Source organism: Coccinella septempunctata, chromosome 1 (genome assembly GCF_907165205.1).
Source record: "Coccinella septempunctata chromosome 1, icCocSept1.1, whole genome shotgun sequence".
Classification (NCBI taxonomy): Eukaryota; Metazoa; Arthropoda; class Insecta; order Coleoptera; family Coccinellidae; genus Coccinella; species Coccinella septempunctata.
In genome coordinates, this window is record NC_058189.1 from 30,785,863 (window position 1) to 30,802,183 (window position 16,321).

The window sequence follows — 16,321 nt, forward strand, 5'->3', positions numbered from 1 at the left end:
TAAAAATATGATCAAAAATCAAATGAATTTCAGAGGAGCTTTCAGGACTTTGGACAAACAAAAATTGGAACTTTCTACATTTTTCTGCGACCAGCGACCGTCGTTCGCCTGATGGGGCTGCTGGTGAACTGTTTCGATCACCAGACTGTCCTCGCACAGAACGGCGAATTCTCTACACTCAACCGCACTTTTCCATCGTCAACTATTAACGCTCTTCGTTTCGACTCTATCCAAAATTCCTAAAATCCTATATCCGATCTATACCACAAATAAAAAACAATATTACGCCCTAAACTGACTTTAACCACGATACGAATTCTCTCACACTGTTCCCCGAATAGCTTGTACCCGTCTCCCTTTTTGAGACCTAACTCCGAAAAATACTTCTAAATTTCTCGGGCTGCCGAACCTACTCTCGGACTTCCAAATCTACTCTATTCGAATCCCGGATTCGACTTCCGTCTTCCCGACGTCTATTTTCTTCGACGAACTGACTAACTCCCTTCCCTTTTTTGGTTCCTTTTTATCATTCCCCTTCTTAGACCAAAAACCTAATTTTCTTCTCCACCTCTCGTACGTGTATCCCCAATAATTCCACGACGCGCCAACCTTGCATTTTTCTGAACTAATAGAATTAGCCGGTCAAAACACGAGAACGTGCTAATTCTTACAACGCCAAATTAATTATTTTCTAATATTGAATTGATATATTATAAGCTCTTATGGGCGAGTTATTATCTAAACTAAACCGTTTTCCTTTCAACTTAAAATCGGCTTCATGTCCGACATGAAACTCTCTCGTCAATATTCCTATTTATTACACTTTCCTACTAAACTTCTAGTCGAGACACTTCTTTTGGAAGTTCCAATAACAGTTAGCCATTATAGGATAGTGTTTTCCTGCAGTACCTGGAATTAAACCCCTTATCCGGAAACAATATACCTAAAGACAAATATTAATTGGAAGAAATTTAACTAATCTGTTGGGCATAACAAGGACCAATATGACTGCGTTATTTTAACAATGAGGAATCATCCTTGAAAAACTTCAACAAGAGAACAGGCTGGACTTATGTTGATGAACCTCGCATACTAGGATTGTTTCCTTTTCTATGATGTGCCTCAAGTTAATTGTTGACATATAATAATAATAATAATAATGACAAATTGACCTCCGCAATAAATGATGTCATTGAAAATCCTGAAAGAATGCCAGTATTCCTTACACATGGCACAACATACCTGTTACCTAAAGACCAAAGGAATACAGAAGACCCATCCAAGTACCGACCAATCACATGTCTTCCAACGATGTACAAATTAATCACATCGTGCATTTCGAACCGAATTTACAACCATTGCGAAAGGAATAACATCATCGCCATGCAACAGAAAGGATGCACCAAAGACAGCCGAGGGTGCAAAGAACAACTAATAATAGATTCAGTTATCTGCAATCAAGCGTTCTCCAAGCGAAGGAATCTTTACGCTGCGTACATAGACTACAAAAAAGCATTCGATTCTATACCTCACGAATGGCTCTTGACGATCTTGAAGATTTACAAGGTGGATCCCAATATTGTTAAGTTCCTTAAAAACGCCATGTCAACCTGGCGTACTAGTCTTCAAATGAAAGCAGCAGATTGCTCCATTACAACAGGACCTATTCCAATAAGACGCGGAATTTTCCAAGGAGACTCGCTGAGCCCTCTGTGGTTCTGCATGGCCCTGAATCCCTTGTCTCATAGATTGAATTCTACGGACTACGGATTCTCCATCAAGAGCGGCAGTAGAACTATGATGAAACTGAATCATCTCCTTTACATGGACGATTTGAAACTCTTCGCATCTACCAAAAAACAAATGCAACTGATGCTGAAAATGGTGGAAGGATTCTCGGAAGACATCAAAATGAAGTTTGGACTAGAAAAATGCCGACTGCTAAACATAACGAGAGGGAAAATGGAAAATGGTACGTTCAAACTCAAGGAAGGTGCAGAAATTGAAGCATTGAAGGAAGGAGACACATACAAGTATCTAGGCATAAAACAGGCAAGAAAAATCAATCAGACCCAGATGAAGAAAGAATTAACGGAGGAGTTTACCCGAAGATTGAGAATGATAATGAGAACTGGTCTTAACAGCAAGAACCTGATAAAAGCGATTAACACCTACGCTTGCTCGGCGCTGAGCTATTCATTTGGTATTATCTCTTGGACGACCACCGATTTAGCAGCTTTACAGAGAAAAATACGGACGATGCTGACTAAACACAATAAACATCACCCCAAAAGCTCAATAGAACGGACAGAGCTACCACGACATCTTGGGGGTAGAGGAATTGTTGATTTGTCCAACCGTATGTCCCAGGAAATTGAAGGACTTCGAAAATATTTCTTGAGCAAGGCAGCTTCGTCAGAACTCCATCGAGTAGTTTGTGTTGCTGATACTTCCACACCGTTAAAGCTACACCAGGATCACTTGGAAACCGTCGAACACTCTGCAGAAAGTAAAATGCAGAAACTGATTGGCAAACCTCTGCATGGGAGGCACCAGAATGAGGTCAACCATGATTACGTCGACATATCTGCGTCGAACTACTGGTTGACTTCCGGAAGGTTGTTTCCTGAGACAGAGGGCTTCATGCTCGCCATCCAGGATCAGGTGATTCCAACAAGAAATTACATGAAATACATCGCCAAGGATGCCTCAGTGGCGGACGATAGCTGTCGTTATGGCTGTGCGACACATGAAACTATCCAGCACATCACCGGGGGATGTCAGAAGTTCGCGGGCACGGAGTACAAAAATAGACATGATGCCGTTGCCAAGATTCTTCACCAAGAATTGGCACTGAAACACCAACTTCTGAGTTCGAAAAAGGTTCCTTATTACAATTACCATCCAGATGCTGTATTGGAAAATGAACATCACAAGCTCTACTGGGATCGCACGGTTCTCACAGACCGGAAAATAACCCACAATAGACCAGACCTCATATTGCTCAATAAGGATGAGGACAGAGCACTATTCATCGATGTGGCGATTCCAAATAATAACAATCTTCTAGATAGGCACACTGAAAAAATTTCAAAGTACAGAGATCTCGAGGAACAAACCAGGAGACAGTGGAAGCTGAAAGATATCAAGACCATCCCTATTGTCATATCATCTACAGGCCTGATACCGAAGAAACTGCTAGAGAACTTGAGGAAGCTTCAGTTGGACGAAAATATCTATAAAGTCATGCAGAAGGCGGTACTGCTGGGAACGGCGAGAACTGTACGCAAGTACATGGGAAATTCAGAGGAACACCGTCTGCTCCGACAGGAAGTGCAGGTGGAGCAGGAATCCAACCTACAGCAGGGAGGCGAGGAGCGACCCGGACCCGACCACCACCACGAGCCCGAAAACCTGGAAAGGGCTCCAACAGAGCTTTATCCTTTTGATATCTGAGATATCTGGGATAAGTGAATTTTCCTCTGGAGAGGAGTGTGAAAGCCGCAAGGCTAAAGTCATAATAATAATGTCTGGCCTGCCTGGCAGCTATCTGGTAGATGGCCTGCCGGGTAGCCATCGTAACGACGTAGACGGTGCAGCCAGCCACGCCTGCTGTCCGCAGTCCCATTCCTTTTTCCTCTCTCTTTCACATCCTTTATAGGGGTGCTCTTTCTGCTCCCATTTCTCTACCCCTCACCCAAACCGAGAAAGGGGAGCACAAACCCATGGAAATGGTGATTACGAGAAGCCTCGGAAACAAGTCGCTGCCTGGGGATCGTCAGGGCATGTCTGGAGCCGGCGCTGGACATGACAGCATGCGGGACGTCGGTGGCAGGATGTTGAGGAAGCGGGCTCCTGCTGCAAAAGAAGCTACAGCTCCAAAGCAACAACAGCAACCAACGAGTCCAATTCAATTGCCGACTCGAACCGCTGAAGGTGCTGCGCAGGATATTCAGCCAGTGCTCACCCAAGCGGGGTTAGTTAGAAAGCGCATGAAGTGGACAACGTCCATGAATGAAACTATTGTGCGCATATATAACTCCATCACGGGACTAGGGCAGAACACGAACAACTATAGGAAAAGGCTCCATGAGGAATTCTGCAACGCCTACCCAAATCTCAATGTCACTGAACAACGAGTGGCAGACCAGTACCGCGTAATTCTGAGAAATCAACTAATACCAACGGCCCGAATCGACGCAATTAAACGGGAACTTCAGCGTCCGCTAGCAATAGAGAATAACACCAACACCTCTGATGAAATTCACATGCCTGGGCAACAACACCTAGAAGACATTGATACTGAAAGTCCATCTTGCAACCCAAGTGAGCCTGAACTCCAGGACGATAGGGAAGAGCTCCACCGACAAGTTCACTCTGACATGAGGAGATACTTCGCCGAACTGGAAGGGACAGACCCTCTTCATCGAATAACACCTCCCCGACTCAATACATCCAAGAAGCTGTCACTTATAATCGACATCTTGAATAAGGACGTTTTACCTGAATACCTACAGAACGGAAGTTCATTGGAATATCTGCATCTAGTTTTTTACTGTGCAGCGCTGACAACAGCCAAAACCATAGGGGCAAAAATTCGCGGAACGAACAACAATGGTCCAAAATTACACAAATTATACGCGCCAGCATGGCAGAAACGTCTTCAACACAAAACAGAAAGGCTAAGAAGAGACATTGGACGACTGACGGAGTACTTGAACGGGAATCGAGGAAGAAAGGTTGTGAAAGCTGTCAAAGAGATCATGGATAGAAACAGGACACATACAGAACGAGAGACGGAGAATGCTACAGCTCACCATTGCCTCGACACTCTGAAGCAAAAATTAAGTCTGTATGCAGAACGCCTGAGGAGATATAAAAGCAATTATAGCCGGAAAAGAGACAATAATTCATTCGAAAAGTCGGAAGAATCTTTCTACCGGTCACTCACATCGTCGGATGGAGAAAATGGAAAGTTACCACCAAAGGAAGCCATTGAACAATTCTGGACCGAACAATTATCAACGAAACCTCACTTCAATGGAGATACCGGATGGATTGAAGATGAAAAATCTGAAGCTATAAAATATGAGCCGATGCAGCATGACATGATCACAATTGAAGAAGTAAAATCAGCTATCAGAGGACTGCACAACTGGAAAGCACCTGGGCCTGATGGATTACAGAACTTCTGGATCAAGAAACTTCGGATCATGCATGACAAATTGACCTCCGCAATAAATGATGTCATTGAAAATCCTGAAAGAATGCCAGTATTCCTCACACATGGCACAACATACTTGTTACCTAAAGACCAAAGGAATACAGAAGACCCATCCAAGTACCGACCAATCACATGTCTTCCAACGATGTACAAATTAATCACATCGTGCATTTCAAACCGAATTCACAACCATTGCGAAAGGAATAACATCATCGCCATGCAACAGAAAGGATGCACCAAAGACAGCCGAGGGTGCAAAGAACAACTAATAATAGATTCAGTTATCTGCAATCAAGCGTTCTCCAAGCGAAGGAATCTTTACGCTGCGTACATAGACTACAAAAAAGCATTCGATTCTATACCTCACGAATGGCTCTTGACGATCTTGAAGATTTACAAGGTGGATCCCAATATTGTTAAGTTCCTGAAAAACGCCATGTCAACCTGGCGTACTAGTCTTCAAATGAAAGCAGCAGATTGCTCCATTACAACAGGACCTATTCCAATAAGACGCGGAATTTTCCAAGGAGACTCGCTGAGCCCTCTGTGGTTCTGCATGGCCCTGAATCCCTTGTCTCATAGATTGAATTCTACGGACTACGGATTTTCCATCAAGAACGGCAGTAGAACTATGATGAAACTGAATCATCTCCTTTACATGGACGACTTGAAACTCTTCGCATCTACCAAAAAACAAATGCAACTGATGCTGAAAATGGTGGAAGGATTCTCGGAAGACATCCAAATGAAGTTTGGACTAGAAAAATGTCGACTGCTTAACATAACGAGAGGGAAAATAGAAGATGGTACGTTCAAACTCAAGGAAGGTGCAGAAATTGAGGCATTAAAGGAAGGAGACACATACAAGTATCTAGGCATAAAACAGGCAAGAAAAATCAATCAGACCCAGATGAAGAAAGAATTAACGGAGGAGTTCACCCGAAGATTGAGGAGGATAATGAGAACTGATCTTAACAGCAAGAATCTGATAAAAGCGATTAACACCTACGCTTGCTCGGCGCTGAGCTATTCATTTGGTATTATCTCTTGGACGACCACCGATTTAGCAGCTTTACAGAGAAAAATAAGGACGATGCTGACTAAACACAATAAACATCACCCCAAAAGCTCAATAGAACGGACAGAGCTGCCACGACATCTTGGGGGTAGAGGAATTGTTGATTTGTCCAACCGTATGTCCCAGGAAATTGAAGGACTTCGAAAATATTTCTTGAGCAAGGCAGCTTCGTCAGAACTCCATCGAGTAGTTTGTGTTGCTGATAGTTCTACACCATTAAAGCTACAACAGGATCACTTGGAAACCGTCGAACACTCTGCAGAAAGTAAAATGCAGAAACTGATTGGCAAACCTTTGCATGGGAGGCACCAGAACGAGGTCAACCATGATTACGTCGACATATCTGCGTCGAACTACTGGTTGACTTCCGGAAGGTTGTTTCCTGAGACAGAGGGCTTCATGCTCGCCATCCAGGATCAGGTGATTGCAACAAGAAATTACATGAAGTACATCGCCAAGGATGCCTCAGTGGCGGACGATAGCTGTCGTTATGGCTGTGCGACACATGAAACTATCCAGCACATCACCGGCGGATGTCAGAAGTTCGCGGGCACGGAGTACAAAAATAGACATGATGCTGTTGCCAAGATTCTTCACCAAGAATTGGCACTAAAACACCAACTTCTAGCTTCGAAAAAGGTGCCTTATTACAATTACCATCCGGATGCTGTGCTGGAAAACGAACATCACAAGCTCTACTGGGATCGCACGGTTCTCACAGACCGAAAAATAACCCACAATAGACCAGACCTCATATTGCTCAATAAGGATGAGGACAGAGCACTATTCATAGACGTGGCAATTCCAAATAATACCAATCTTCTAGATAGGCACACTGAAAAAATTTCAAAATACAGAGATCTCGAGGAACAAACCAGAAGACAGTGGAAGCTGAAAGATATCAAGACCATCCCTATTGTCATTTCATCTACAGGCCTGATACCGAAGAAACTACTAGAGAACTTGAGGAAACTTCAGTTGGACGAAAATATCTATCTCCAACAGAGCTTAATCCTTTTGATATCTGAGATATCTGGGATAAGTGAATTTTCCTCTGGAGAGGAGTGTGAAAGCCGCAAGGCTAAAGTCATAACGTTTATTTTACCCAACAGGAAATTTCCCAATAACAGGGTAACATATTGACAATGAACAATATGACAATTATTCAAACAAAATTACACATTCAATAATACAACAATAAACATTAATCGCCCCGAACTAAAAGAACAAATTGAACTTAAGTTCATCAGCAGCCCTGCACAATCGATAGACCGGAGCTTGCTCAAGTATGTTAGTCCGAGGTTTAGGGAGTCGACAAGTTGATGTGGTCCTCGCTTCAATTCTTGGTACACGAATGCCAACCCTGGACAGTAGATGAGGCGAATCAATTCCTCCAGTGACAAGCTTTTGCGCAAATTTAGCGCACTGTCGCTTCTGTCTCTCCTGCAACGTTGAAATTCGCATTTCCCGCATGATCTCCGACAAATCCGCACCACGTTCAGGATACCTGCCGGTCTTTCTGTATTCAGCACACTTCAAGAATTTTCTATGAATGCGTTCAAGTGATGTTAGGTGGGAACTGTATATCGGAAACCAAACCAAGTTGGCGTACTCTAATTTGCTGACGACAAGAGAAAAATAGCGAATTCTGAGGACTGAAACATCAGGGAACTCCCTGGAACACCGAAACACAAAGCCTAAAGATCGACTAGCCGAAGAACAGAGCTCCTCGATGTGAGGAACAAAGCTGAACGTCGAATCAAATAACACCCCCAAATCGCGAAACCGATCTCCACTAGCGATAAGACAATTACCAATAGAATAATTGAAGGTGAGAGGACGTAAGCTTCTCGTGAAAGTCACCTTAAAACACTTTTGTATATTTAAAATGAGTCCATTGCGCGAGCACCAAACATTATCCAACTCCAAGCTGGACTGGAGCAGCTCTAAGTCTGCAATTCCGCGTATCCTCAGGTAAAGTTTGAAGTCATCTGCATAGGCCAAGGCTAAGCAACTGAGAAGAGACAGAAGATCGTTGACAAAAATTATGAATAACAATGGTCCAAGATTAGATCCTTGCGGCACACCAGACGACAGACAAAATTCGAAGGACTTGAAGCCATTATAAAACACATGACTCATTCTTCCCTTCAAGTAAGATCTAATCAGGTCGACATATGCTGGACTAAGGCCAAAAAAAGAAAGTTTATTCAGCAACATACGGTGATCAACCGAGTCGAATGCTCGTGAAAAGTCTGTATAAATAACGTCGACCTGACCTCCATCATCCAGAGTCTCCGCGATAAACTGCGACAATGTTGCCAAATTCGTGACCGTAGACCTGCCCCGCATGAAACCGTGTTGCATTGCTGATATATGTGGTCTAACATTATGACTGATATTAGCGTATAAAGCTTCTTCATATACTTTTGCAAAGTTACACAGTACAGAAATTGGTCTATAGTTCCCTACTTGTGATTTATCGCCTTTTTTGAATATCGGAACTACCCGGGCTCTCTTCCAAATGGTGGGAAAAATGGAAGTACGCAAGCTGACACAGATGATGCGATGCAGAGGTTCAGCAAGCACATAGCTACAGTTTCTGATGAAAAATGAGGGTAGCTGATCGTCGCCAGCAGTTGTTTTATCAGGAAATTTATCCATAATAGATCTAATTTCATCTTCAGTTATAGAGGGCAAGACAACTGGAGGGAATTGGGAAAAAAGAGTTTCGCTATAATCCCTGACTGCGTCTGGTATACAAACATTTGAAAAATGCTTTGCGAACAAATCGACTATATCTCTTGGATTGTCATGTGATCTTCCGTCGCTATGAAATACACCAGGAATTCTTGTGCCACTCTTCCTATGGTTGATGTATCCCCAGAAAAAGGAAGGATTCGACTCCAAATCGCCTTGCACCTCAGCCAAGTAATCGTCGTACGCCGAAGAAATTCCAGACTTGACCAACGACCGCAAACGCCTGATATCTCGAAGATATTTAGTTCTTCCTGTGGACCGCCATTTTGAACGATAATAATTCTTTAATCGGATGTTGCGCTTCAAGTCAGGTGTGAACCACACTGGAAAGCAGCGTTTCCCAGACGTATAAGTTCCAGTAGGTACATGATCTTTTATGATTTCGAACAATTTGTCATAAAAATAGCGCAGAGCGTCATAAATAAATAAAATAAATAAATAAGGCCTTTATTTCTTTCACAGAAATCTCAAGGGGAAGTTCACCCAAAGGTGTTCTACCACTTAACCCTTGTTTTTACATTAATAAAAAATTAAGTGTGCAATCCATCCCAAATAATAATAATTAACACAGGAAAAATAATAGAGCAAAAAATAAAACAGGAAAAAAAAATATATTATTCATTTTCTTGCCTCCTCGGAGATTGAAAAGTGCTATACCGAACCATTGAGCAAGTATTCTCTGATTTTATTCTTGAATCTACTATCTTTAAGTTGTTTAAAGTCGTAAGGAATCTCATTATACAATTTATAGATGTTGTATCTGAAACTTCTCTGAAAGGTTGAGGTTCGATGGTGAGGGCATGTAAGTAAGCCTCTATGTCTAATGTTAACATTGTGGACATCAGTTCTGTACTGCAACCTATTGAAGAGATAGGGTGGTTTTTTATTCACAATTATTTTATGAAATGTACAAAGCGCATGAAAGTTAAAACGAAGTCTCATAGGAAGCCAACTCAACTCAACTAACTTATGGGATACATGATCAAATTTTCTAATTCCGAAAATAAACCTTATACAGCTGTTCTGGACACGTTGAATTCGACCGAGAGAGTCCTGATCCAAACAGAAACTGTACACAGGGGAGCAGTAATTGAAATTAGATAAGACCAGACACTCACACAGAAGTTTTTTGGTGTAGATAGGTAAATAAGATCTGTGTGGATATAACGCTCTTAAAGCTCCATAAGCTCTCCGAACAGTGCTCTCCACATGTTCGCGAAACCTCAGCGAATCGTCCAGAATCAACCCTAAATTTCGTGCACTATCGACAAACCCGATAACATTGTTCGCTACAGTTGGTCTGAGGTTATCCTTAACGAGCTGTTTGTTTTTTTTGGATCCGAAAGCCAGGGCAAATGATTTTTTGGGATTCAAAGACAGGCCATGTCTTCCAGCAATATCCCATAAACGATGCAAGTCCTCATTGAGTCCGATGCGTTATTCAACTCGTCAACTGAGAAATCTATGAAGAGCTGAAAGTCATCCGCATACATATGAACCCTGCAGTGAATAATGAACTTCACAAATTGGCTGGTATACAATATGAAAAGCAGTGGCCCAAGAACTGAACCTTGAGGGACTCCATTTAATACGCTCTTGGCTTTAGAAATTCTAGTACCCAATTTAATAACTTGCGTACGACCACTCAGATAAGACACAAACAGACTAAGTGCTTCCCCACACACTCCACAAGACTGCAATATAGCAAGAAGAATATCATGTCTAACCGTGTCAAAAGCCTTACTGAAATCAAGTAACAGTAGAGCAGCACATCTCGATTCATCAATTGACCCAAGAATATCATCGGTAACACCCAAAAGAGTACAGGTAGTGCTATAGCCCGGCCTGAAACCCGACTGAACATCAGGAATAATAGTTTTTGATTCCAGATACTCTTCAAGTTGAGCCGCCATTATTTTTTCCATTAATTTCGACAAACCAGATAAAATACTAATTGGTCTGAAATCTGCAAGCCCTTCAGGCGTGTTGCATTTTGGAATGGGGGTGACCTGAGCACGCTTCCACGAACTGGGAAATTTAGAACTTAATAAGATGGAATTGAAAATATTCACTATGAAGGGAAGTATATAAGGACAGCAAATCTTAATAAAGGAAATTGAAATTTTATCACAACCTGCCGCACTGTTCTTGATTTTTCTCAGATATTCAAGAATAGTTTCTTCATCGACAAGTCTGAAAGAAAACCGATCCGAGCATATAGGATTTCTCTTATAAAAATCAACCATAGATGTGTCGGTATTACCACCAGAGAAGCTGAGAAAGTAATCGTTGACTTCATCGGGGTCTTTTAATATCTGATTGACATCAACATGTGGTTTATTTGAAATCCCCAATGATTTAACTTCCTTCCACAAATTTTTTTTGGAGGTGTGAAGTGCAACATATTGAAAATACAATCGTTTTTCTCTTGCTATCGAGTGATTGACTGCATTCCGCAACCGCTTGTATTCCTCCCAAGCCTGCACCGTTCTGATTCTCTTGTGAATCCCCCACGCTCTGTCCCTACTCTTCATCAGTCCTCTTATCTCATCCGTCATCCATGGCGCATGCCTTTTCGTAATCCGAATTTCTCTTGCAGGAAAATGTTTGTTGAACAAGTCCGTCAACACATCGGTGAGAAGCTCAACCTTCAAGTCTACGTCGTCCATATGAAATATTTTGTGCAGATCAGAATTAACAATATCATCAAACAACAACTTTTCATCAAAACCTTTGCAATCCCTTATGGTAAAAATTCGAGGTTCCATTTTAGGTTTGTTAATTTTCAATTTACAACCGACGCATTCATGAAACGAAAAATCAGACGGAAGAGTGAAAGTGGAACTAATTATGTCATTATTACTGCACAAAACAACATCAATGAGGGATTCAGAAGTAGGTGTGATGTGAGTCGGCTCCCAAATGAGCTGTTTCATGCCAATGGAACGAAGCATCGAGTTGAAGTATTTGACTGAAGGTGATTTTTCATCAAGAAAGTTAATATTAACATCACCGACACATATTACACTCCCACACAACAGTAACACATAATTCAAGCTAGATTCCAATGAATCACTGAAAAGTTTATATGATACATCCGGTGGTTTATACAATACACCAACTACAAATGAAATTCCCTTATATTTTACCTTGATAAACAACTGCTCTATGTTTGAAAAATTTGGTACATCAATAATCTCGAACTTAAGCCCATCGTTAACATAAAATAAGACTCCGCCACCTTTCTTTCCAGTGTTTCTGTCTCGTCTAACGACCTTATAATTATCAATCATTATATTGCAAGAATCAACGGAACCATTCAACCAAGTCTCCGACAAAGCAAGAATATCAAATTCATTTCGCTCATTGAAAACCTTCAACTTATCAAGTTTAGGTATTAAAGATTGCACATTTATATGTCCCAAAGTAAACATAAAATTCTACGAAATTGCTTCAGTGCGAAAAGCGCTCAGAGACACACCGGCGAAACAAAACAAAAAACGAGTCAAGCACAATGAATCAAACACCGGATATAAGTTTTTTAATATTATCGCCAGACTTGCAGAAAACAGCACCATTGAAAGTCCATACATTTTTTACACCATATATCACCGATGAATCCTGAACCAATTTCCATCTTCCATGAGACAGGTCCTCCTTAATTACGATGGATGAGCCCTTCAGTTGTTTCTTCTTTGCATATACAGCATTTTTGAATTTATTCTCCTTGAAAGAAACAACAATGTGACGAGGTTTTTCCCCATTCTTCTTGCCAACCCTGTGAGCATATGCGATTCCATCAGAAACAGTAAGATTTAATTTCTTATCAATGATATTCTTGACCTGGGTTAATACATCTTCTCCAGGGGACTCCTGTATTCCGATAAGACGGATATTATTGTTTTTTAGTTTCTGTTCGATGTTATCCACTTTTTGTTCCATTTCTTTACGGGATTTGTCGTATGAGTCATTATTTAACTTCTCGGAGTTAGATTTCATCAACTGGATTTCCGCCTCTAAGGTGGCAATTTTTGCTTCGTAAACTGCGAATTTTTCCGCAAAACATCGAGTGACGGAATTGATGATGGCATTTGAGATCTCCTTAATCACATTATCAGACTTCAAAGATTCAATCAAAGACCTCTCAAAGTCCGATTTCTGCCGAGTAGCCATTTCACAAAATTTTAATGAGGGCGTAGATGAAAAGAATAACTTCTGTGTTATATCAGGTAGTTTCAGAGAAATAATAACGTTTCTAGGCGTATCCCGCAGAGCACAATTACACACGTCCGCTCACGCCAACGAACATATTAATGTTCGTTTCAACATCATTAAATGTTTGGAGAATATTCCAATCAACGGAACCGAGCGACGAACGCAAGGCCGGAAAATCAGCTTTCCTGAAGTTATAAAATATATTGTTGCATGTTGGAAAATTTATTTGGCGTTCAAAGGAGCTTCGGCTCACAATCATGCTCAGCGCGGGATGATACAGATCCTCCGGGACAAAGGGCGACTCAGAATGAGCCACAGACACATCGACAGTATCTCCTGCAAGGACCAAGTCAAGCAATTTTTGGTCTCTGTTGTAAATGAAGTTGAACTGCTGCAACTTGAGGAGGTCACAAAAATTTTTGAACAGCACCGACTTAGGACAAGAAGGCCCATCACTAAAATTGGGAATATTAAAATCGCCGATTAATACGACCGTCTTTCCAAGAAAGCTCATCTCAAGGGCAGATGTGAAGGTCTCGAGCTGAAATAGGGTAATATCAGGAGGAACATAAACCACACATATGATGAAATCGTAAGGACAAGTACACTGACACAAAACCACGTCAATCAGCGGAACACGATCAGTCAAGAATTCAGTATTCAACGTTTTGTAAGAAATATTATCTGAAAGTGCAACCAGCACTCCCCCTCCACGAGATCTGTTGACCGTGAGAAACTGTCTGTCACAACGCACCACACTGTATCCCGGCGTAACTATCTCGCAATTAGTCACCGAGTCACTAAGCCACGTCTCACCGATACAAATAATGTCATATGTATATTCACAGGCTGATTTGAAAAATTGAGGCAGCTTAGAATTGAGCCCCCTTGAATTCTGGTAATAAATAGAAACACCTGGACGCTCACTGGCCGAAACAGAAGAAATAATCCTGTTGGAAGACACTAGTTTTTCGAGCCAGAGCTCACTATCGTAGGAACGCCCCCTACATGTTTTATTTTGAGACCAGTCTCACCCTCGGCCACGCGCAGCTCCAGCTCAGTCTTAACTGTCTTGAACATCTCCATCTGCTGTGGCGTTCTATCCGGAGTTATGAATACTCCCGCATATTTATCTTTGATTTTCTGAAACCTGCGCAACATCATAGGAACCAACTCGGGGGAAGACAAACGCACCTTCATGGGACGAGATCGTACCTGTTTGGTGGGATCGAATTTTCCGAGTCTAATGGGAGTAACAACTTGATCAGGAATATTACACTCCTTCAACAGCGACTGCACAAGCGCCACGTCCTCCCTTACCTGTTCCAGCCTGCTGGAGCCGCCCTCAGAGCTGCCATGAATTACTACATTATTAGCACGTTTTGTTCTTTCAACAACTTCCGCAATCACCTGCTCACTCGATGGCACCGGCGCAGGCAACTGTGTCACGGAAACATCCACCGCACCAGCCTGCTTCAGCTCGCGTATCTCATCCCTCAGCTCATTGATTAACTGAAAGATCTTGGGGATTTGATGAAGCCCCTGCTCACACTCATCACAGAGGTATTTTACTCGTCTTTTCGCATTCGACCGTAAGTCAAAGCATTTCAATTCTGCTGCAGTAAGCTCAAAACAAGCGAGATGTACAGGTCTACTACAGCCATCGCACCTGACAACCCTATCCACCCCCACTTTAATAGTGACATGCCATAATGGGCATCAAGTTGACGTTAAAATATACTGGTGAAAAAAGGAAAAACAGGGACACCCTTCACAATCGGCTGGGCCGCTAGCCGGTGACTAACAGACACACAAGAGGGCCACGGAAAACGCAAAGCAGGAATGGATAGGTTACACCAGTATTAAATAAAAAACAAAAATAGAAAGAAAACTTCGCAACTAGATTTGAATAGTAATAATACGATACCAAAAATGAACGTACCCCGTATACAAAGAACGAGAAACGCACAACAGCTGACACAGATATGATGAATAACTGGTAGCAGGCCCGGACTGGCCAGGTCCGCAGGTCCGCGATCGTGGAGGGCTCCCGGCCTGAGGGGCCCCCACTAACGTAGATAAAGATAATAGATGAAGTAGCTTCAACAGTGAGTTGCTCACAAAGAAGCTGTTACAGGCCAAGGGAAGTAAAATGTTGAAGCATCTTAGTTAAGCCTCTTCTATTCCAGTATGACAGCATTGTAAACTGTTAAACACAAAACATTTGTTTTTAATTTTAGTATTATTTTTCTAATCACTAAAATCCGTTTTTCATTATTTTTATTACAAAAATTGTTTTGACCTAATTCATTCATATATTTGGTGTGACTGAAAAACAGATTACATGTATGATTTTCACATAAAATGAGTGGTAAACGACGACACGTGTTTTGTGATCACAATAAGATCTGAAACATTTGGTACCGAACGAGGAGATTTATAAACAAATACAGGGTGTTTTTAAAGGTGAGGCTTTCACAAGCATTTTCAATGCGTTTTCTTAGTTCGTCCGCACTACCCACTTCACCGTCACTGTACAGGGTGGGCAAAATTATTTGTCTACTGCTGAGAGGATCTCGAGAACTATAGCATCTAGAAGAAAACGGATGACATATTTCCGAGCTCATTTTCGAAGAAAAAAAGAATGGTGAAAACCGCAGCCTCCTACGATACTCCGTTTTTGAGTTTGACAATTTCATGAAGTTCTCATAACTTTTTTGTGTTTGAAGCTACAAATCTGAATCTTGAACCTTCTGCAGACACATTTTTACGTTTAATCCATTGATGAGCTCAACATATTTTTTCATTTTGAATCATAAGGTGGATTACTCATGAAAAAAGAGGTATAGAATGTGTCATCCGTTTTCTTCTAGCTGTTATAGTTCTCTCCCACCCTGTCCACAAATTTTTCATGACCCCAAAAGAAGAAATCACAGTGGAAGAGATCTGGGAAAAGAAATGGATCCGCCACGTCCTATCCACCTATTCGGGAACAAATTATTTAAATAATTTCGAAAGTTTTTTCGAAAGTGCGGTAGTTCTCC